This window comes from Diabrotica undecimpunctata, chromosome 6 (genome assembly GCF_040954645.1).
Source record: "Diabrotica undecimpunctata isolate CICGRU chromosome 6, icDiaUnde3, whole genome shotgun sequence".
In the NCBI taxonomy this organism is placed as follows: domain Eukaryota; kingdom Metazoa; phylum Arthropoda; class Insecta; order Coleoptera; family Chrysomelidae; genus Diabrotica; species Diabrotica undecimpunctata.
Genome location: NC_092808.1, coordinates 23,455,113 through 23,479,717, shown reverse-complemented (window position 1 = coordinate 23,479,717; position 24,605 = coordinate 23,455,113). Strand labels below are relative to the sequence as shown.

Below are 24,605 nucleotides of genomic sequence, written 5' to 3'. Positions count from 1 at the left end.
TACAATTATATATAAGGTACAATTACATATTATAATATACTATAGTTATATATTATTTAGTAAGTTTGCTTACTAAATAAGCTAGTTCTTCAGGAACTGGATAGCTGTGATGACTTGGCTCTGGTTCGATAATATATCTGTGATGTCGCCCTTCATGCCCAGTTCTTGGCGTCGTTTATTGTAATGAGGGCAGTTCACAAGGATGTGTAGAACGCTTAGTGGAGATTGGCAATAGTGACAGATTGGCTTAGGTGTAGAATTCATTAGGTGACCATGTGTAAATCTGGTGTGACCGATACGCAATCTTCTAGCAACAGCCATCTCATTTCTAAATTATACCAGGGATAACGAACCGCTCAATCGTCTGATCTATTTGGTGTAAAAATGTAGTGGATTGTTTCCAATGATTCTGCCAGTAATTTCGTACGAGTTTCTATATACTAGTTTTTAGGTCACTGGCAATTTGTATATTATGTGGTGTGTGTAGTAAATTAATTTCAGTAAAAAATTAATTATGAAAAAAATAAAAAAACGATTAAAAAGCTGAAACAAAAACGAATGGAACTATACTCGTATATTGTATAATTAATTTTGATTAGTTTATTTTTAATATAAATAAATATTATTCACCTTAAAAAACAAATAAAAATATTAAAAGTCCTATGGTAAATGCATAGAGCAGTTTTAATTGTTAGGTATTTATCAAAACTTCCTAATCTATCGCTCTCAACATTCGAGCAAAATTTTAAAATACCAACGGTAGCCCGTATTAGATATAACTACATATTTATAATTTTTAACTTATTTATTACAAAAGTTTTTCTTTATAGTTTAATGTCTCCATATAATATTACTCAAAATGTTTACAGGTTGGCACTTTCTAGAAGTGAACGATCCCAATTTTTGCAGCCCTCGAAAGTTAGTGTGGCTGCCACGGCACCCGCTGTGGCCAAACCTATGAACATGACGTAATTTTGCAAGTATAATCTATGGTTCACTTTTCTCCCCTGGCGTTCTCAAGGTATATTGATGTTGTTTATGAAGATAAAAATTATTATTGTTAGTCATTGTAAATTGATTAAGTTTGGTGTATTTTTACTAAAACATTGATAATTCTTTATATTGTGCTTACAAGTAGTGGTAAATTCAACCAAATGGTTTTTTTAAGAGGAATTATTTTGGTCGTCTAAATTTCAACTTTATTATCTATTAAAAACAGTTTTGTTATACAATTTTTTCAAAATCATTATACTATTTAAAACGCGATTACATGTAAAAATCTTCTAAATTAAAAATGACAATGATCCCGCCTAGCTGTAAACTTGAAAAAAAAAAACAAATCGTAGGACGCCTTGTATTCAAGACTTCTATTCAACAAGACTTTTCTTTTTTTACTATACAATGAAAAATGGTTAGATAATTTAAAACCCATTTGCCATTCCCATATATTATCCGTCCGTTCTCGGTAACAGTCACATCTCCCAACCAACAAGAAATCATCAAACGGATGAAGAAGCATTGGCTTCATTAATGTGCAGTTTGTGTGCAAACATCCCTAGTTAACTTGTTACGCTTCCTAGTGAGACTAATTCCATTATTCCAAAGCGCACTTGTCGCTCACGTTAAATTTGTCAACAAATGCTCCGATGAGCTTTGCCAGTACTGTTATAGCTTTCGTCCGGAACCGAATTCCGGTAAAGGTCTCTGTGTTAGTGGTTATTCTTTTTCAATTATCACATAACGTGAGAATCATACCGTTTAGCGGTACCAATAATAATTCTTACGGCGTTAAAACGGTGACTGGAACTGACGTAATGTAAACGGAAATATAAATTCGGGGTTAATTTAAAAATAAGTAATGCGAATACAAAACAGAATTGATGCAAAATATATTAAACGATGTAGATGATAAACTAGCTCAGATATGGCAATTATGTTTTAGACGATTCTCATATCTGGGGCCCTTGTATGATCTATCATGGAATACGGAATATTTTATATATTATAGCGAACCACTTTTACATCACAATTATTGGTTAAAAAGTATATAAATATTTAACTTAAAAGTATATAAAAACTGTACACCATTGGAAGAAGATTCTTCATCATTCCCGGGTTATACATTTTTTTTACTTCTTCTTCCTTTCGGTTTATAATTTAGTATTTGTTTAGTTAGTCGATTTTCATTCATTCTGTTTAATACAAGGTGACTGATTAGTGCGAGAAAGCACAGTAGATCTGTTATAGTAAAAGATACAAAAGTTTCAGGTAGCTATAAACTCCACATTTTAAGTTACAATCCTACAGGGTGTTTCATAAAGGCGTGCCAGATCAAAGTTATATATTATTTAATAAATAACAAAAAGTAAACTAGCAAGTGTATATGTGTATAATATATGCTTTCTGTGGTTTTTCAGGTTTGACTCCGAGTTGAATAATTTTGGTTTTGAGAAAATCTATTATTTTGACGCAAGGTCGTTCTTGCCGCTGTCAAGTTAGGTTTGCTGGTACTTAAGTGAGACCTTGCCAAAACGTCGTCAAAATAATGGTTTTAACGGTGGAGACAGTCCCCCTCTTCTTCTTTTAGTCCTTGAAACATCGTTTAAAGCCTGTTTTGGTCATCGTTCGTCTTTCATTCGCATTACATGCCCGTACCACAAGATTTGCTTGGACTGTATTATATCTACGGTATTATAAATCCTTCCCGTGCTTCTTCTTATTTCTTTATTTGGGATGTAACCAAGTCTGACTAAGATAGTCCATTTCTACCACTTCCAGTTTTTTCATGGATTCTATAAACCACTTTTACTGCTGTTGTGTGTCCATTTATGACGTTTTGATCGAAATTTATTGGCAATAACATCGATTTAATTCTTGAAAATCATAGCTGCATACTGAGAAAAATTTGCAGTTTCTGCGAAGAGTTGTTTTGTTGAAGTTGAAGTGTTCTGATCTAAGAGATCTGTGGAAATTGGTGAAGTTTTGCTGTTATCTTCTTCGTTTTTTTTGCTCAAAAGTAATTACCATTAAAAATCAATTAACGATAAGCTCCGTCTGATTTGAAATATTTACCAGTGGCGTGCCTAATTCCCCAATTCTTAAATTTTTAAGTTTACGATTATCATGGAGTGTGTTGTTTGTAAAATAATAAAAAATAGACCACATATAACATGTGATATCTGCCAGCGGGCTACGCACACGGATTGTTCGAATCTTACTGCAAGTAAACTAAAAGTTATTGATCTTAAGAGAACCAAATTATTGAAAAATTACTGTAAAGACTGTGAAGCCGGAGTTAAATTAATTCTTACATTGCTACAAAAATTGGTAATTTACAAAACGAGCTGCAAGAATTAAAAAAATCTGTTGAAGGTTATAAGAGAAATGGTGAAATTTCATTGAGCGTTAAGGAAGATTTAATTAGTGAAATTATGGATAGAAAGAGGAGAGCTTCGAATATTGTAGTTTTTAATATAAATGAGTCCAAAATGAAGTCCCATCAGGAGAGAAATGCTTAAGACTTGACTACGGTAAACGACATATTGTAAAATTTTGATATCGACAGAAACAGCATTAAAGTTTTTAGAGTTAAAAAATTTGCACCACTGAAAACTTGACCAATTAATGTTATACTACCATATAAAGAAAAGGTTAGGTTATAAACAACTGATTAAAAAAGCAGGTATCAAGATCTTTGCTGATCAAACCAACCAGCAATGTGAGTATTATAACGAAGTCCAAAATGAAGTACAAAATTTTATAAAATCGGGTGATCATAGCAAAACTATTAAATATATTAATAGTAGACCCACAATTGTCAACAAAAGAGTCAGTACAATTTGCTTTAACCAGTTGTTTACTAATTTCCTATTCCCCAAGTAAGATTGGATCCAATTCAAAGAAATGCATCAAATTCCGTAAAAAATTAGTTTTTTTATCAAAATGTCGTGATTTACACAATCAAAAGCTTGGCATAGTCACAGAAATAGTGGCAATGTAAAGATTAAGATAAAGAGATTCTTCTTCTTCTTAGAGTGCCATATCCCTACGGAACGTCGGCGACTACCATGCTTATAATATTTTTATACTGATCTCGGTCTTGCGCTACGTGTAGCAATTGGTCCGCTGTCAAACCTGTCCACTGCCGCAAATTCCTCAACCAAGAGAGTTTCTTCCGTCCTATCCATTTCTTTCCTTCGATTTTACCGTTGAGAATTAGTCGAAGGAACTCATATCTTGGTCCTCTGATTATATGTCCAAGATATTCTAGTTTACGCCTCTTAATAATATTTAATAGAGTTCGTTGATGTCCCATTCTTAGAAGAACTTCTTCGTTTCTAGTTCTGCTACTCCATGGAATTTTTAGTATCCTTATTATAATAGTAATCTATAAAGAGATTAGTGTTTGGTAAACCTCATATAGTACAGAAAACATATCATCACTGGTACATTTATTAGATAAAAAGCCGAATTGCCTTTGTGATAAAATCTTGTTTGCAATGAGAAAGGACATAATTCGGGCTTTTATAGGTCTCTGAATAATTATTTTGGATAGTACCGGTAGTAAGGCAATAGGTCTATAGTTGCAGGCATTCGATTTTTCACCACCCTTATGAAAAGGAATAATAATCTCTGTCTTTGGGCACTTTGGAAATATACCTTTTTCAAAGAAATCATTAATTCGTGAGACCAGGACTTCCAACACATTTTTTGGAAAAATTTTATGGATAGTCCATCAATACTACAGGAAGATCTGCTTTTGGTACTATTGATTGTTTGGATTAGTTCAGATTTATCAACTGATCTTATAAAGAATGAATTCGAGACTTTTTTGAATTGGGGAGATAGGAAATGGGATCTTGTGGCAAAATAGCTGATGTTATATTTTTACTCACATTAAAGAAGTATTCATTTAGATTTTCAGGGTTTGGAAGGAAGGAAGATTTTTTTATTGGTAATGTTAAATCTTTGGTTATACACATTTTTACATAATTTGAAATCGAAACGTCAAATATTAGTTAATTAAAAATGTGATTTTCATCACAATTCCAACCAATAGTTGTGGCTTAATCCCAAAAAAATATAATATTTAACTTAACCATGTCACAAGAAAGTAGTTTCAGAACCTGGTATAAACATAGTACTTATTAATTATCAAAATGTTCATACACAAAATAAAACTTATTTTGTAATAAAAAATTTTTTAAAATCAATTTAAATGTTCTAGTATTCTTACATTTTTTTTATTGACTCTGGTAACTTATTTGACCTATTACTGCTGGTGAGTAAAAAAAACGTATTACCTTTAGAGAAAGGCACATGTAATTTTTGATTCTGTCTTGTATTTATATTGTGAATTTGACTATTAATTTTAAAGTTGTCAATAAATGAATAAAAACACAAACACTGAATAGTCATGAAAGTTTGCCGATTAACAGAACCGCTTCGATGGAATATAGCTTGATCTCCAAATAGAACATAATCAAAAAAATCTCTCTGCTAATTAATTTTTTCTAAAGCCCATTCGCTATATAATATGTGCCGGTGACCAAGTTAAATTGACGCTATATATTGGTTTCCAGAAACAGGCCAGATTCTATTCATTTTTTGACTCATATAGCTAAGACAGTACGACATCTGTCGGGTCGACTAGTGTGTAGTGTATTATATATTTAATAATAAATGAAACATATTAAGTCACCCATTTCCAGAAATTGACATTTTGACAGAAAACCAATGTTTACACATAGGCGCATCATTTGCTAATGAAACATATTAAGTACTATGACAGGTCCCTCACTAACAGACCGTATTTTATTCGGTTTATTTATGAAAGATATTAAGTCGACGACGTTATGTTTCACAAATAAACTTTCATCTACCAATGTGAGAGAATACATACAACATCTAACCTAACTTTTGTTTGTTTGTCCTCTGTCGTTGCCAAATCATTATTGTTGCTTTACATTTGTATTTTAGTAACAAAAATGAGTGATAGTAAAAGTGTTAAACGGATAAGAAAAAAGGTGTACTACACACTGACGAGTATAAAATCAATAGAATTAAAAATGCAATACTTTCTGGAGCAGAGTATGTTAATTACAAAGGCAATATAGTACGTGCAAGAAAAACCGGAAAACCGTGCAGGTAAATAGTTGCAACTGTTTCTGTAAAGGAACAGTCAGGACATTTTGAAGAAAATATATTTCTTCCTATTCCTATAAGACCAAATTCCTTCCTATTCCTATAAGACCAAATTCCTTCCTATTCCTATTCCTATAAGACCAAAAACGAACAAAATATTTACCTACAGAGTCTAATCTAGGCCATACCTAAAAAAATCGAAGACCAAGAAAATTAGAGAACAAGAGAAAAACATCATTTAAAGAGAGAACCAGTTCATTTGTTCATAACGTTCATTTGGGGGAATGTAAAATAATGATCTGCAAGAAAGCGTTTGAAAACTTCCATGGCGTAACGTCAATCAAAATTAATCGCTTACAAAATTTACTACTTTTAGGAAAAACTTCTGAAGATAAGAGACGGCAGCAGAATAACAGGAAAACCATTCCAGCCGACACTGTTGCTCAAATAATGTATTACATTCAATGTTTTCCCTTGAAGAAAGTCATTATTCTATTCCAGAAGTCAAATATCTTTGTTAAACCCTAAACATAAAAATTATGTACGATCTTTTTAAAACTAGGTACCCTGACACAAAAGTAGGATATACATTCTATTACAAAATTTTTAAAGAGTAGTTTAACCACCGCTATGGTCGGCCACAAGTGGACACATGCTGTGAATGTGAAAGACTAACGTTAAGACTGAAAAATACAACACTTAACGATACTACAAAACGTGTTGCTGCTGCCGAATTGCTTGTCCACAAAAAACGTAGTAAGAAATTTTACAAATCTATAAGGGATACAACAGAACTATGTAAAGCGAGAAATTGCACATCACTTTGTTTAACATTCGACTATATGCAGAATATTTTACTGCTATGCATCCAGGAAATGTACTATTTTAGGCAATTATTTGTGCTTCCATTCTCAATTCATAATGTAGGTGATGAAACTGCTATATTTTGCCTATACCATAAAGGCCTTGCTAAGAAAGGACCAAACGAACTTTGCTCCTTCCTATTGGATTTCTTGAATATTTATACTTTGCCTAGCATTGACAATTTGTACCTGTACAGTGACATCTATGCAGGACAAAACAAAAATCATTTGATGATACGTTTTCTCTTGGCTTTGACAGATATGCGCCGAATCAAAAAACATTTCTATAGATTGCCTTTAAGAGGTCATTCATTTCGTCCGAATGATAGAGACTTTGGTCTGATTAAGCGTGTATTAAATCGAACAGATCGCTATTACAGTGTCAAAGAAGTTATGGGACTAATACTACGTCCTGGAAAGAAACATAAGTTTTTAGTAAAGCTAGTTGATACTATAGCCATTCTTGATCTTCAAAAGTGGTGGCCCATTCTCTACAAAAAAGTTACCAATTCTATTGAATGTATTGCTAACAAAGCACAAAGGAAAGAACCTTTTAAAATTTCAGAATATACCGAATTTGTATTTGACTCAAAAACAAAAGGTTCTGTTACTATTAGTAATTTTATTGGTGGCGCTATAAGGAGTACGTTTACTTTAAAAAAGCCAGGGCAGTATGATGTTCAACTACCTACTACTCAAGCTTATCAATTGAAGTGTCCCATTTTGAAAGAGAAGATAGGCGATTTAAAGAAGACACTTCAGTACTTGCTAGAAGAGCACAAAGAATTTTATAATACGTTACCAGACTGGCCAACTCGCCAATAGGAAATATTTTCTTACATCATCACATTTTAAGTTTATTTTAAGTTTATTTAAGTTTATAAAAGTACATCATTTTTTTTGGCAATAGGTTCTTGTTATTTTTCATGTTTAATAGCTTATGCTAATGTTTTATAAATATATATATATATATATATATATATATATATATATCAAAAACTATGTTTATTTATGAATCATACTAAGTCATAGCATTTAATTGAAAAAATATTCTTAAACTAAGATTCAAAATTTTGTAATTTTACCCTTGTCATGTTTCATTTAAATCCTATTGTCAGTATTTTAAGTATGACTAAAATACTTAAATATGACTTAAATATGACTTTAAATATATAAGTTTTATGACTTACTATGTTTCATAAATAACTGATTCAAATATGATAAATTTAAATTTGAGAATAAGAATAAATATTGTAACGAAATATTTTGCCTACCACATGGGCATTATAAGGAGTGGAAAATTGGGGACAGAAACTACTGGGGGTGGAGATGGGGCAAGCAAAATAAATCGAAACGTATGCGAACGGCACTCAGGGTCTGTTAGGAGAGCTGGGGTCGTGGATAAGTAAATGACAAGGGGGTTGGATTGGGGCAACTACAGAAAAATGAAACAAAGAATCATGAATCTCTTGGGACAAACAAAACAAAACACAGAAAGGAAACAGGAAACAGCTCTAGTAATTTAAAAAGGACGCCACTTCGAGGTGCCTAATTATAACTATTACAACAGCTAGTTGTAACTATCGAAATAATTATTAAAAATGAAAAACATATCTTTATACATGAAACTCAAAAAAAAAGGGTTCGTTAAAAAAATAAACAAAATGGTTAGAGAAAAAAAAATTAAACATTTATTGTGTCTCACCACAAACAGTTACAAAAATAAATGACACAAATTACTATATAGATAGTTACAGAGTACAAAAATAACATAGAAAAAACTTACATGTGTCCTAGCCGTTTACAAACTTTAGGAGTTGTAGATACTACAAAAACTTACAAAGAAATTGTTACTGCAATGAAGGTTAACCTTTTTTTTAAAACAAAACAAATGAATTAATGTCCAATATGATTAGATAGTACAATATTAATTATTACAAATTCTTTTTGTTATGAAAGCAAATTATTATTATTAAAAAAATGTCTGTCTTTACTTTAAATTTTAACACAAAAAAAGTTACCTGGATTGCACTGGGGTTTTACACAAAAATTCTGGGGGTAGAAACCAAACTTCGCTGGAATTCAAACTCTGTACCACTCGACAAATTCAACTCCACTGTGATAGGAAAAGACAAAATTTAGATTTGAAATTGGGCATGGAACACAAACTTGGAGCTCTGCTTTTTAAAAAGACTGGAAAATTTGTTTGTATATTTCAAATCCTCACTTTAACTGTAACTATTAAATAAACAATTAACTGCCACTAAACTTATTTTCCATAATAAGGAACAAAACAGAAAACAATACAAATTCGAAGAAACATTTTTGACTAACACTATAAGCGACTCTAGCCGACAGCCGCTTTAGCGAGAGTGATCTAATAATCTTTTAACATTCATTCGCACAATCTTGGTATAAACAAAACATATAAACTGGAATATTTATTTGAAACGCAGAATATTTAGCGGTTTCGATCAAAGAAAAAAATACCCAAGAAATATAAACAACTCTAAAAATGGTTTATTGTACTCGGTGACGCTAAGATGAATTGGAAGAATTCGGTGTTTTAATACGTACGAATGGGAAATAAAATACACCAAGATTATTCTTTGATTCTTTATCAAATACGAGGGGATTTCGATACATATCCAAAGAATTTAGAAATGCTACAATATAATTAATAAAAAATTTAAAAACAAATATATTTTATTCATATTCAGATTTGAGTTCAGGTTCCGATCGCGATCCAAGGTTCATTTCGTTAAATGCTTTTTTATCCATAATTATAAATGTATGTCGCGTAGACGATGACGATTTTTTTGAGAAAAGGAAGCATAGACAACACAAGAATAAATTCTTAATTGTTCACTAAATCATTAATAATTTCCCAATTTCAAAATCGTTGAACTTGACGCAAAACATTTCGCCTGGTAAAGTAAGATTTTGGGTTAATTTAAAAATAATTAAAGACGTTGCATCAAAAAAAGTTGCGACAGATCATTATCACTTAAAACAATTAAGTTAATTTATAATAAACTCGCTATTTTAGAATATAACTAGGTTAATATTTTGGTAAATGTGTAAGTCACGTTCCAAAAGATTTAAGAAGTGTTTTATCTGCTTATTAAAATGATATAATTTACACGGGTTAGTACAGATGACATTATTTACTTTTATAAGACCTTTGTTTTTAATGAATCGGTTCCTCCAAAACTTTCTTTCTAATCATTTCTGAAGTATATTCCCACTAATCACAACACGGAACCATTTAGATAGTATTATTTTTTTTATTTTTGTATTGGGTTTCTTACATAAATTATACAACGGTTTTGAAACTGTTTTTTATGCTATTTTAATGCTATTTACTACCTTTAATAAGAATCCTCTACAATTTTAGTTGAACATACGTTTATTTGACTTTTCGATTTTCAATTTTAGTTAAAAATTAGTCTGAATCCATATTTAAAAATTTGCGAACTCGCGAAACAAAAATCAAATTAAAAATCAACTGTCACTTAATAATAACTCGCCATTTCGTTATCAGTAGTAATATCCCTAGGACATTGATAACAGACGAGATAATTTCATGACATAATAAAAATTATACGAATATGACATTTAAAATTTTCATAATAAAATTTAAGTTAACATTAGATTCGTTGCTGTTCTCTACTATCTTCTTCTTCTTAAAGTGCCTATCCGTTCCGGATGTTGGCGATCATCACGGCTATCTTTACTTTGTTTATTCCAACTTTTCCTCCACATTAGTAACTCTGTCAACCCAGGATATACGTAAGATGCGCCTATAACACCACATTTCGAAAGCTTCGAGCCGATTCATAGATGCAACAGTCAGTGTCCATGCTTCCATTCCGTAGAGCAGAACTGTGAATATGTAGCACTTCAATAGACGGCATTTTGTTTTTAATGATATGTCTCGACTGTTGAAAATGGTTCTCATTCTAACGAATGCTGCTTTTGCTTTTATTATTCGCTGTTAAATTTCTGTTGAGTGGTCCCATTGGCTATTTAAATTGGTGCCTAGAGGCTATTTAAATTAGTCTCTACTATAGAAGATCTATTGATATTTTAACGCCAATTCTTCTAAGCTTCTATGTTCATTCAACTCATATTCTCGTCCGCAGCAAAATCCCATGAATATTCCTCAAATATATTTGTGACTGTAGGTTGTATTTCTGGGAATTTTTTCTTTGATTAGCGCATTTATACTTTGAACATTCTCATTGCCGAAACGTGACATTTTGAAATTTATTTGGATGAAGTTGTCAAACTCGATCGTGTTGTCATAGGGATTGAAAATTGCACTGAATACAATTATCAGTCTAATGTTGACATGATTGGGTGAAATTGTTCCACATGACACAAAATGACGAAATTTGAATGGTTGTTAGAACAGTCGAAAAATTATCATAGTAACGAAATCAAGGCAGATTATATTATTAAACAGCCATTGGAAAGATAAAAATATGGAAGAAAAGCTTTTGGTGGTTCCTAACGTCGATTAGGTCCCAAACGGTCCCAAAACGATATTTTCTGAATAAACAATTGTCCAGAAACGTGTAAGTATTCTCTGGTTGGACTTAAAAAAATATTTTTTGTACAATAGAATCTTCTTTTCATTTCTTCTTGTATGTATTCTTAAAAGTCTGTTTCTTCTTCAATATTAAAAATTGTTTCCTAAGTTGTTTAAATTATCGCACCATCTTTTTCTTGATCTGCCAATACTTCTTCGTCCATTTGGTGACTTATCTCGTGCTATTCGTACTATCGTATCCTCTGCCATATTACTAATGTAATTACTATTCCACTATTCCACTCATGTTTCCGTTTTGTCACCCATCCATTTATGTCTTCTGTATTGCATGCTCTTCTTTTCGCTTCTCTCCCTGTCCAACAGACTTTTCGCTGATATTCGTCAGATAATTTTCATCTCTGTTGTTTCTAGTAGTCGTCTCGTTTTAGATATGTCAGGTCTTGTCTCCGCCGTGTATGTTAATATAGGTCTAATTGCTGCTTTATAGATTTTTGTTTTTGTGTCTTGTCTTAGGTGTTTGTTCTTCCAGATTGTGTCATTAAGAGATTCTGCCGCTTTACTTGCTTTTAAGCTTTGTTGTCGTACTTCTTCTTCAACATCTCCGTAACTATATCTATTTCCAGATATCTAAACCTTACTTCCTGCTTTATTATTTTCCCATCAATTTCGATTTTACATCGTAGTGGGTATTTAGATGTTGTCATACATTTGGTTTTTTCTGCTGATATTATCATATTGTATTTCTTGGCTGTTGTATTGAAGATCTGTGTTAATCTTTGGAGTTCGTCTTCTGCCTCGGCGATTAATGCGGCTTCGTCTGCATAACATAATATTTTGATTTATTTGTTCCATATTCTCTAACCATACCTTTACGTACTGCTTGTATTATTTCGTCCATTGTTATATTAAAGAGAAGTGGGCTTAACGAGTCACCCTGTCTGACTCCGCTTTGTACTGATATACACTGTGTTAGTTTTCCATTTATCTTTTCCTGTATTCGATTATGGAAGTAGATGTTTTCTATGATTTATATAATATTGATTGGTATGTTTCTTTTATACAGTAGGTGTAAGACGGCTTCGACTTACACCTACTGTATTACTTACGCCTTTTCTGTGATTTGTCTTAGTACAAATACGACGTCTACGCAGAATATTCCGGATCTGAATCCTTGTTGTTCATCTGATAAAGTTGTTGGTTTATTGATTTTGTTGGTTAGGACTTTTGTGGTAAGCTTAAGTGCGGTGTTCAGTAGATTTATACCTCTATAATTGTTGGGGTTTTCTTTATCTCCTTTTTTGAACATTGGTATCATTATGCTGTTTCTCCATGCGTCTGGTATCTTGCAGTGCAATATTAGTTTTTGTATAAGTTTTGTAATCTCAAGGGTTATACTTTCTCCTCAGTGTTTTAGAAGCTCGTTGGTTATTCCGTCTAATCCTGGTGAATTTTTATTTTTGAGTGAATTTGTGGCTATCTCTACTTCCTGAAAATACAATAGGATAGTACAATAGGATAATATAAGGATTTAAGGAACTACAATATCTATTAGACTGAGTTTTGACAATATGCAACGAGTATAAACTAAAGTTAAACACCGAGAACAGTACAACAGCTTAAACAAAGAAGTAAAAAAAGAGGTAAATAAATAATAATAAATAAAGCCTGCGATAACGTAGAAAATTTTATGGGTACAGCAAGAAGTAAAGAAGCCTGGAAAACAATTAGAGGTAGTAGAACAGATAGAAAAGAATGCAGTAGGTTAAACTCTAATAGCCCCAGAATTATAGGTCGAATATTATGAACAAATGCTGACAGAAGATCGAACAGAATTCCAAGATATTGGCTACCAAAAATATTGTATTTCCTACCGCGAAGAAACTGAAATAACACCAAAAGAAATTAAAAAACACGCCAACGTTATGAAAAATGGAAAGACTCCAGGACCGGGGGAGTACCCATTGAACTGATTAAATATGGCCCTGACAAACTATTTCAGTTATTGGCCTATACTTTTAATTTATTCTTGAGAGGAGAAGAGCTACCCCCAGAATGGAAAACTCCATATATCAGCAATCTATACAAAAATAAAGGCGACAGAAAAGATTGTAAGAACTACCGAGGGCTTAGTGTAACTAACTCAATCTGTAGAGTCTACGGGAAGATAATTAAAAGCCGAATTGAAGATTGTTGGGAAGACGCTGAAGATCAGAGTGGCTTTCGTACTGGTCGTTCTTGTATAGACAATGTGTTCTGCCTAAAACAAACAATAGAAAAGCGTTTGGAACATAATATGGAGACACACATGGTATTTATTGATCTTCAAAAAGCGTATGACAGTGTCCCATTGGCCAAGCTATGGCAGGTGCTAGAAGACAAGAATATTCCACCGATTTACATTAATGCTGTAAAGGAGTTGTATGATGATATGAGGAGTGTAATAAAGATTGGACAAAAAGTGACAAAAAAGATAAAAGTGGCCAAAGGACTTCGCCAAGGCTGCTGCATTGCACCTACACTCTTTAAGATTTATTTGGAGGGGGTTTTGGATATTTGGAAAAGAAAATGTGAACCTATGGGTGTTATAATTGGAGACCATACACTGTACAGCTTGCATTTTGCTGATGACCAAGTAATACTTGCAGAAGATCAAGATGATATCCACTACATGTTACGAAAAATAGATGAAGAATATACTAAGTGGGGCTTATCAATTAATCCATCAAAAACAGAGTACGTAGTAATGGGAGGTGAAGGAAAGCACTTAGAACTAGGAAGCAAACAAATTCAAAATACTGATAGCTATAAATATATCGGTGTAAACATTACAAACAATGGTCGGAATACAAAAGAAATAGCTACTAGAATTGGTCAAGGAAATTCAGCAATACGTCAACTGAATAGTATACTTTGGAACAACCACATCACCCGAAACACAAAAATTAGGATATACAAAAGTATCATAGAAAGCATTGCTACATATGGTTCAGAGCTTTGGGTAATGAATAAAAATGACGCATCCAAAATAAAAGCAATGGAAATGAATTATTGGAGAAGATGTTGCCAACTCACTAAAAGAGATAGAGTAAGGAATACTGAAATCAGAGAGCGTATGGGCATAGACATTGACGTCCTGGAAACTATAGAATGCAAAAGGCTGAAATGGTATGGCCATGGAGAAAGGATGAATGATCAACGATGGCCAAAGAGAATGTTACAGTGGATCCCCACCAACCGCAGGAAAAAGGGAAGACCAAGAAGATCGTAGAGACAAGAAGTAAAAGGTGCAATGGAAGATAGGGGTCTACAAGTAGATGACTGGAACGATCGCAAGCGTTGGAAGCTATGCGAGAAACGGCGGCAGCTGTAATAAACTCTTTATATATATATATATATATATATATATATATATATATATATATATATATATATATATATATATATATATATATATATATATATATATATATATATATATATATATAAACACCGAGAAACGTAATATTTTTTGTTGACATTAGCAGCCAGAAATTAATTTTATAAAAAGGATTTTACAAAGGGATAACTTTCGTCTCCCTAGAGTTGATAAGAACATTTTAGTAGTCAAAACGAAGTAGACTTTTCATCCTCAATAACTATTTTAAAATTGATAAAATAGCAAATTCTTAGTCAAAATATACCATAGCAACATGTATGTTATAATTGTTTGTGTTGTCAAAACTTATGAATATTAGTAGATATATATATATATATATATATATATATATATATATATATATATATATATATATATATATATATATATATATATATATATATATATATATATATATATATATATATAATATAGTAAAAGTAAAAGAAGACAAAATCACACAAGACTGCGGTTATTTATACAAATATTCAAATTCAATAAGAGAAAAAACAGTTATCGATTTATAAAGAACGTGATAAACAGTATCCATGACCTCAAAAAATGTATCAATTCGCCATAACCAAACCACTTGCTCAATTATTCAGGTATTAAAACAATGCCAGATTCGTTTCATTTGCTTTTTTAAAAAACAAACCATCGTTTTCTTCGGTTTTCTGTTATGACCGTTATCACTCGGTTACCTAATTTTTAAAAATTACTGTTAGACTAGTACAATATTATAATTCGTTACAGAATTTATTATGACAAATTTATAGAACGCATTGTTGTGATGTAAAGCCAAATTTGTTTAACCGTGAAGTTTATACTATTCAGAATGTAGTCTGGAGTTATGCATTGATGATTCTAAAATATTTCTTTGTATCTAGTCTCGTCAATAAGAATTATTGATAATGACAAAGACAAGACAGTATTTTTTCTTAGTTACTAGTTAAAAACACATGCTCATTTATTTTGTAGGGTTAAATATTTTGCATATAATAATAATAATATATATATATATATATATATATATATATATATATATATATATATATATATACATAAACGGTGTTTTGAAAATGTACGTTGGTAATATTATTTTTAAGTGTCGGCCATTTTGACAGCTGTCAAGTGATTTATGTTACGTTTGGTTTGGCGTTTCAGCATGAATAGATTTGACGTCTAAACAACGCTTCCAAATTGTATAAAATTTTGAAAATTGTGATTCTGTTCGAAATACGTATCGCACACTAGTCCATTTTATGGTCAACATAATAGTCTATCAGAGCAAGTAATTCTATTAACCATGGAATATTCTTGCACCATGTGCACGTGGTACAATGCGTACAGAAGAAGTTCTTGCTGCTGTAGAGCGTAGCATCTAGGAAGACCCGAATCAGTCTGTCTGCCATCGTGCACAGCAGTTGGATCCGTGTCCATTCATTTTATGGAAGATTTTGCGAAAAGATCTTACTTTGCATGCTTACAAAATCAAACTCAAGAATTGAAGGTACATCATCACCTAGCAAGGTGTAGATTCGTAGATTCGGTGAGTGGGTCCAAACGAGATTTCCGTTGATTCCGATTTTCATAAGTGAATTTTGTTTAGCGGTGAAGCTCACTTTTGGTTGTATGGCTACGTCAATAAACAAAACAGCCCTATTTGGAGGTAAGATATTCCTCAAATGTATGTTGACAAACCATTACATCCAGAAAAACTGACTGTGCTTTATGGTCTGGTGGAATTATTAGACCGTACTTGCAGTCATACTTGCATACAGTCAATGGTGACCGCTATAGAGCCATGATTACTGCCTTTTTATTCCCCAATTGAACAACCATGATGTGCAGGAGCTGTCGTTTCAATATGGCGGTGCAACATGTCACACAGCTCGTGCCACAATTGATTTATTGAAGGAAACGTTTGGTAACTGCATAGTTTCACGTTTCGGACCGTCAATTGGTTTCCAAGATTGTGCGATTTTTCACTGCTAGAGTATTGTATGTGGGAATATGTGAAGGTGCTAGTCTACGCAGATAAGCATGAAACGATTGACCACTTATAGGACAACATTCGCTGCGTTATTGCCGATATACAGCGACAAATATTGGAAAAAGTTATCGAAAATTGGACGTCCAGATAAGACTACGTCAGAGCCAGTCATGAAGGTCATGTGCCAGAAATAATATTTAAATTATAATGACAAAAGATTTCCTTTCGAATAAAGTCAATTTCATGTCATTTATAAAAATAATCTTTGTTTTATTCCATTTCAAAGTTCCATACGTCTAAAAAAACACCCAAACCAGCTAAGTTAGAAACGGAGCATATTAACTTGCGAAACGATCACTACAAGAGAAATCCGACCAATTTGTGGCAATAATATTAGAAGACTCTGAGGTTTCCAGAGCAACAACTAACACATCCACAGAGGAAGCTAAGCTACCTGACGAAAGGAGTGTCAAACGTTTATAACGTTTAAAACAACAAGAAAAAGGTTAATGCAAGTGAAGAGTATAATAAAAGTACAGGGTATCGGCAAAAAAATATATAAAAATTTGTGTATACATTGGAAGGCAACCGTATATACGTACCTATTTCTGATATACAGTATGCGGCATTAGTGAGAGGAAGTCCAATTACTTATTTGTTGTAAGAGATACGAAATAGTAATTTTTGTAACAAGTTCCGAAAGTGATATTTTACGAGACGAGTAGGAAGTTTCCAGGGCAAGCCGTAGGCGAGTCCTGGAATCCTGCGAGTCTCGTAAAATTACTTTTGGATCGTGCTACGTACAATATTTTTTCTGCAGCCATTTTGTATGTTAAAAAGAATATATCGATAATCTTTATATTTCGTCCCAAACCCTTCTTTCAGTGCGTCATAGTTGATCGAATTCTCTCTAACACATTAAGCTAGAAGTGACAGAAAAAAATGTGAGTCTGTGATTATTAAACATTGAACTTAGAAAATTATTTATCGTAAAGCTAATTCTACTTACGGATGTATAATTGGTTGGAGTTTAGAATACGCTAAATAGATATCCAATCAATGATGCGCATAAATATAATTTGACGCAGATTGACTCGATCCTGACAGTACTTTCACAATGTCAACTGATAAAATGATAAATGTCATTCCAGATTAGTATTATCAGACATTTTACAGTGAAAATTTAATTTTGTATTTATTGTCATAAAAATATTTTAAATATGCCGAGATATATCGAGAAAGAACACAGACTAATATTAAAATTAATTAAATTATTTTCAATTAGATAAAGACAGATTACCATCCTGCAACTGTCAAATTTAACTAAAATGTCATGCAATAATTCTCGACATTCTTAAAATCCTATATGACGTCAAAATTAGTGACGCACTGAAAGAAGGGTTTGGGACAGACTGTACGTATGAACTTTTATTAAACACTTTAAAGTTACTCTTTAAAATAACACAATTATAACAATTATTTACATTGATATTGTTAGGAATATTAACAGAAGTGGCAGTATTGAAATTAGTGTTAGACGTGTCAGTACTTTTACTATTTTTTGAGATATTAACTTGGTTGCGGCCATTTTCAATTTGTGAAGTTATGTGAATTGTATTTCTTAAAGAATTTTCTACGTATCCCTCTGCTACATTAGTTGATTTCCATTGTCCGTGTCTTTTTAAGTTGGTTGTAGTACCGCCACTATCAGCCAGTAAAGTAGCTGAGCTCGAAATAAATCGTAGACCAATTCATACCTCTTTCTTGACTTTACCGGCAATAATTCAGAAATAGCGGCTTTAGCAATTTCCCTAATCTCATCTGGAATCATTTCGGCTTTACTTTCACTACTGATTTCCATTTCTTGGATTTGAAAAACGGAAAACTGAGCGAAAACAAACGAATATTAAATGACAAGCGTTGTCATAATAAAATAAAAATTGTCAAAGCCGTTACCTAGCTACCCAAACTCGCCCCTAAAGTGAAAAAATTAGTCCCGAAAGTAGCTACTTTCGGTACGAGTTATGTAAAATGGTACTTTCGATTTAATAAATCATACCGAAAGTTTTATTTTCGAGACGGCTGCAGAAAAAAAATTATGTAGGTTAAAGTTGGAGCACAGGGCCTCCCATATTGACGGGGTGGAACAAACTTATCTTTTTCTTAATATAATACCATGTATGTTTTTACATTTTTGGACTCTTCTCGGTCTTCTTGTTTTTTCAATATAAGGTTTGGCAATGTTAGGTATATGAGGTAATCTAAAAGATAATTACGTTTTTTATCAATTTCTTACTTATAACTTCAAAACAATTCACTTTGGAGCAAAGTCGCAACAAAATAAAATAGCGACAATTAAATTTTCTGTAAGATACGGCTGGTTTAAAATATTTTAATTTGTTACCCTTGCTACAGAATAGCAACAAATACAAAAAAGAAAGGGAAACAAGCCTTTTCTTATTCAATATTTTTCAACCACTTACACTAGACACAACACACTAGACAAGTAAAATATAATTTACATATGCTGAAAAATGAAAACAAAGAGAAAAAGTTCCAGTCACATATAAAAGAAACCCTAGAACACACCTGGGCAGTTGACCAGTCAAGCACGTAAATGTGGAACAACTGCAAGCAGGCTCTGAAATTAGCAGCCGAAAGCACATTGGGAATATCCCGAACCCAAGAATGAAACGACTGATTTAACCAAGACTGCAAAAAAATAACAGATGAGAAGAATGGGGCATTTAGGACCATGCAACAACGAAAAACTAATACAACAATAAATAGCTACAAAAACTTAAGGAGAGAGGAAAAACGCATATACCGAAAAAAGAAACGAGACTCGGAAAATGACATATTAGAACGGCTCAAAAGCCATATGAGTCACGGAGAAACAAGAAAGTTCTATCATCAAATAAATATTATTAGAAAAGAATTCAAACCGAACATCAACTATTGTAATGATAAGGAAGGTAACTTACTTACCAACAAAGAGGATATCCTGTTACGATGGGTAGAGCATTTTCGAGAGTTGCTGGAAGGGGAACCTACTAACAATATAGAGCTGGAATACTGAAATGAGGAACTCGTGGAACCCCCCTCGGTAGATAAAGTGAAAATATCTATAGAAAAACTAAGGACCCACAAATCCCCAGACAGCGATGGCATCCCAGCAGAGTGATTTAAGCACGGTGGAGAGCAGCTCACCAAGGTGATACGAGAAATTGTTTGTAAAATTTGGTCTGAGGAGCTTAGGCTTAATTTGCCCGTTACACAAAAAGGGAAACCAACTTGAATGCAATAATTACCGCGGAATAACTCTCCTAAATACAGCATACAAAACATTTTGCACGAGAGATTACGACAAAGCGACTTATACCGAAACGTTTCTAGGAGAATATCAGGCACGATTCAGGCGTGGACATTCAACCATTAACCAGATCTTTACACTACGACAGATTCTCGAAAAAGCGCAAGAGTTTAACATAGATATGTATAATATTTTTGTCGATTTTAAAGCGGCATATGACAGTGTCTTAAGACCAAGTCTTTACAACGCTATGAATGAGTTAAGAATTCCAAAAAAACTCATATGTTTGATAAAAGTGACAATGGCGAAGATGCTATCAGTAGTAAAAATTCAAAACCACTCAACCAGGGAGATGCGCTGGCGTGTCAGCTTTTTAATGTCGCCTTAGAAAAAGTTGTACGAGACGCTAATTTAGATAGCAGGGGAACAATATTTAATAGATCAGTCCAAATTCTAGCATATGCAGACGACGTGGACATTATAATAAGAACCAGGGCGAGAACTGTGGAAATCCTAACCGAGCTAGTAGCAGCAGCGGAACGAATGGAGTTACATATAAATCAAAATAAAACCAAATTCATGGTGACTAACACAAACACAAGAGCTGGAAATGTTGACGCAGATGTAATTATCAATGACCAAAACTTCGAAGCGGTCAAAGAGTTCATATATCTAGGGACATCGGTTATCCCCAATAATAACACATCTGAGAAAATAAAAAGTGTTATCAAGGTCTATGAAAGTACTTAGTTAACAAACGTCTGTCTCAAAAAACTCGTATAAGGCTGTATAGAACACTGATAGTCCCCGTTTTCACATATGGATCAGAGGCATGGACGCTAACTAAAACAGATGAATCCGCTCTATCGATTTTTGAAAGAAAGGTGCTACGCAAGATATTCGGAGAGGTCTGTAAGAACGGAATATGGTGGCGTAGATATAACTTTGAACTGCAGAATATCTACAAGCATACGTTTGGTGGAAAAGATATTACCACTATAATTAAGCGAAACCGCCTGCAGTGGGCAGGACATGTAGCCCGGGCCCCTGAATCGAACATGATAAAAAAGATTCTAACAACGCAACCCGTGGGAATGAGAAGACGGGGTAGACCAAAGCTGAGGTAGATGGACGGGGTAACACAAGATGCCGAGAAGATCGGAGTCGGCAACTGGAAAATGCAAGTAAGGGACAGAGCAGAATGGCGTAGAAAGCTTGAGAAGGTCGAGACCCTCTAAGGCTGTAGCACCAATATGATGATGATGATATATTACCCTTAGGACCTTTATAATTCGTCTAGAAAATCTTAACATAGTAAAACAGTCCTATAAATTTCAATACAATCGATTTAACAGATTTCGCATAATAATTTTGCAATTTAAATTTAAAAAAAAAATTTAATTTATTTAAAATCTTGCACAACAAAAACTAGACCACATGGAAGTTTGCCAATTTTTTTACTAGTAAAAACGTACTTAATCTATCTAACATGTTTTATGGAAATCAAATCCGATTATTTGGACAGCCTCAGAAATGTTTTAAAATTATAAACAATTGTTTGGCTTATAAACAAATAGAATATCTCGGCAACTATTAACTTAAATTAAGTTCAAGAAACGGGGTTGGAAAAGACTTGGCAAGACGTTTTTTATAAAAGAAAAAAAGTTTAATTACGAGCAGTGCTCCCTGAGATATAACAGGTCAAAGTTGAGAGGCATGTGCGATGAAGTTATAAACAACAGGATGATAATCTTTAAATCATTACCTTTTTCTTACGGTGCTCTTTCTCGATAAAAATTATATCTTCAAGATATTTATAACATATAATAAAAACCATCGATATTGCTCTTAAAAAATACCAAAAAAAAAAATAGGTTGGAGAAAATTGAATTTCAAATATCAAAATCGGTAAACGTTAAAAAAATGTATTTTCTCGGCTTACAATAAAGCAATTTTCTTAATTTTGTATTTTGTTTTATTTCGACGTAACACGAATAGATTCAACTAAAAAGCGCATTACAAAATGTCGGAGATGCTTTAGTTTTGTTATAAACAAATTAATTTATTTATACAGTAGTCGCCAGAGACGAAAATACCACTGAATCTCTAAAAATCATACGATCAAACTGAGTTTTTCCGAGAATGTTAATTTTCTGACCCCAAAAAATATGCAAATTTTTTTTTTGAGATTTACCAAGAATCTGTGCGTCGTAGAAAAAAAATATTTCAATAAAAAAGACTATTTTAAACAAAAATTTTCATTAGGACTTTTTGTGTAAAATTAACCGGTCTCTCAAAAATATCGCTTAAAGCGAAGCGGCTACGCGGGCGAAATCAATTTTAAATCAAATCTGTGTCAATTCAATGGTAAAAATTAGATATCTCTTGATAAGAGTGTCCTTTCGACAAAAATCAAAAAGCGTTTTAAAGGTGAGAAGTTCTTATGAATATTTGCATTTTTATTGTGTCATCAAAGTGTATAAATAGTCCTGATATACGAGTATTTTGTTACGTGTGCATCGATTTAACGGTAGCAAAGCATCAACGAAACAACAGAATTTATCAAGAAAGCTTTCACGCTTACTTCGGTGTAAAGCTTGGTGATCAGAACAAACCTTGGGCTCCACACAAATTCAGTGCTTTCAGTGTGTCGAGCTACTGAGAAAATGGACAAAAGATACACGTAGCTCTTTACCCTTCGGCATTCCTATGGTATGGGGGTACCAAAAATCCATGGAGACGACTGTTACTTTTGCTTTTGCTATATGAAGGTTTCTAATTCGAAAAATTAATATATACTTCAGTATCCTGTTTTACCTTCTGCTAAACGATCTATACCTCATGGATCAGGAATCTCCATCCCTCCACCTTTTCTTCACACCATCCAACAGCAATCATCAGATGAAATTTCAAACGAAAAAGCCAATAAAGATGAATGCAATCCAGATACAGACCAACCTCAACAGTATATCTGAGCTGAGTTAAGACTTAGTGAGAGACTTAGGCCTATCGAAGGATGCTGCACAAATCTTAGGATTATGATTAAAAGATAAAAATCTGTTGAGTCCAGGAACCACAGTTTCGTGGTATAGGCATCGTGAAAAGAGTGTCCACTGGTATGTTGTAATAATATTCCTCAAGTAGTCATGAAACTAGGAGCCGACAATTACGATTCCAAACCACAGCGGTTATTTATTGATTGTTCTAAGAGAAGTCTGAAGGGTGTCTTGTTGCAAAATTGTAATACTTATGCCTCAATGCCTGTTGCTCAATCCGTGCATCTCAGAGAAATATATGAGAATTTTAAGCTGTTACTAAATAAAATAATGTAAAGGGAATATTTTTGGCAACTCTGTGGAGACCTTAAAATAATATACATGCTTTTGGGCCAGCAGTCTGGATTCACAAAGTGTCTATGTTTTTTGTGCGAATGGGATAGTCGAGCACGAAATTTACATTACGTGAAGAAAGAATGGCCACTCAGGGAAAGACTTGAACCGGGACAAAAAAATGTGCAGCGTGATGCATTCCTCCTCCTCCTCCTCTATCCTTTATCCTTCGTAAGGATGTGGTGAAGTTATGGTATTTGACGAATGGTTGCTATGCATTCTTCTCTCTCCTGGGCGCGGTGTGCTACCTCAGACAGAAAGTAACCGGTAGCGCACTTTATTTGGTCTGACCATCGAAGTGGTGATCTTCCTCGGGTTCTTTTACCATCTACCTTGCCTTCAACCACCAACCTCTCCATGCCTTCAATTCGTCTGGTAACGTGTCCTATATTTTGGTTGATGATTGTGGTAAGCCTAGTATTGATGTCGAGTTCTGTCAATATTGAGACATTTGTGCGTGATGCATTAGTTTACCCAAAATTAGTTCTTTTACATCCCCTTCACATAAAGTTAGGATTGATGAAGCAGTTTGTCAAAGCTTTAAATAAACAAGGTGACTGCTTTAAATAGCTGTGTGACAAATTTCCTACACTATCTGAAGTTAAACTTAAAGAAGGAATTTTTATAGACACTCAAATTCGAACCTTAAAATCGGACAGATTGTTCCAGAATACAATGACCCAGGATGAATCTGAAGCAGGTTTCCTTGAAAACAACAAATCTCCAAGCTTCAAAGAAATTGTAGCCAACATGGCCGACCATTATAAAAAACGTTGTTTATTTTCTCGAAAAACTTGGAGCTGTCAGCGAGGGATAGGGAGAGAGTTTCCATCAAGACATAAAGGAGATGGAGAGACGTTACCACGGAAGATAGGATATTAAAATGATGGCAATTACTGCTGGAAAGGGACTCGCTCAAAAAAATCCACAAAT

General features: G+C 33.2%; 1 protein-coding gene across 1 annotated transcript in view; it reads right to left on the bottom strand.

The window, feature by feature from the left end:
* LOC140442600 (uncharacterized) overlaps positions 1-24,605 on the bottom strand; it is a 115,141-nt gene that overhangs the window by 67,163 nt on the left and 23,373 nt on the right. The gene's annotated exons all lie outside the window — the stretch shown is intronic.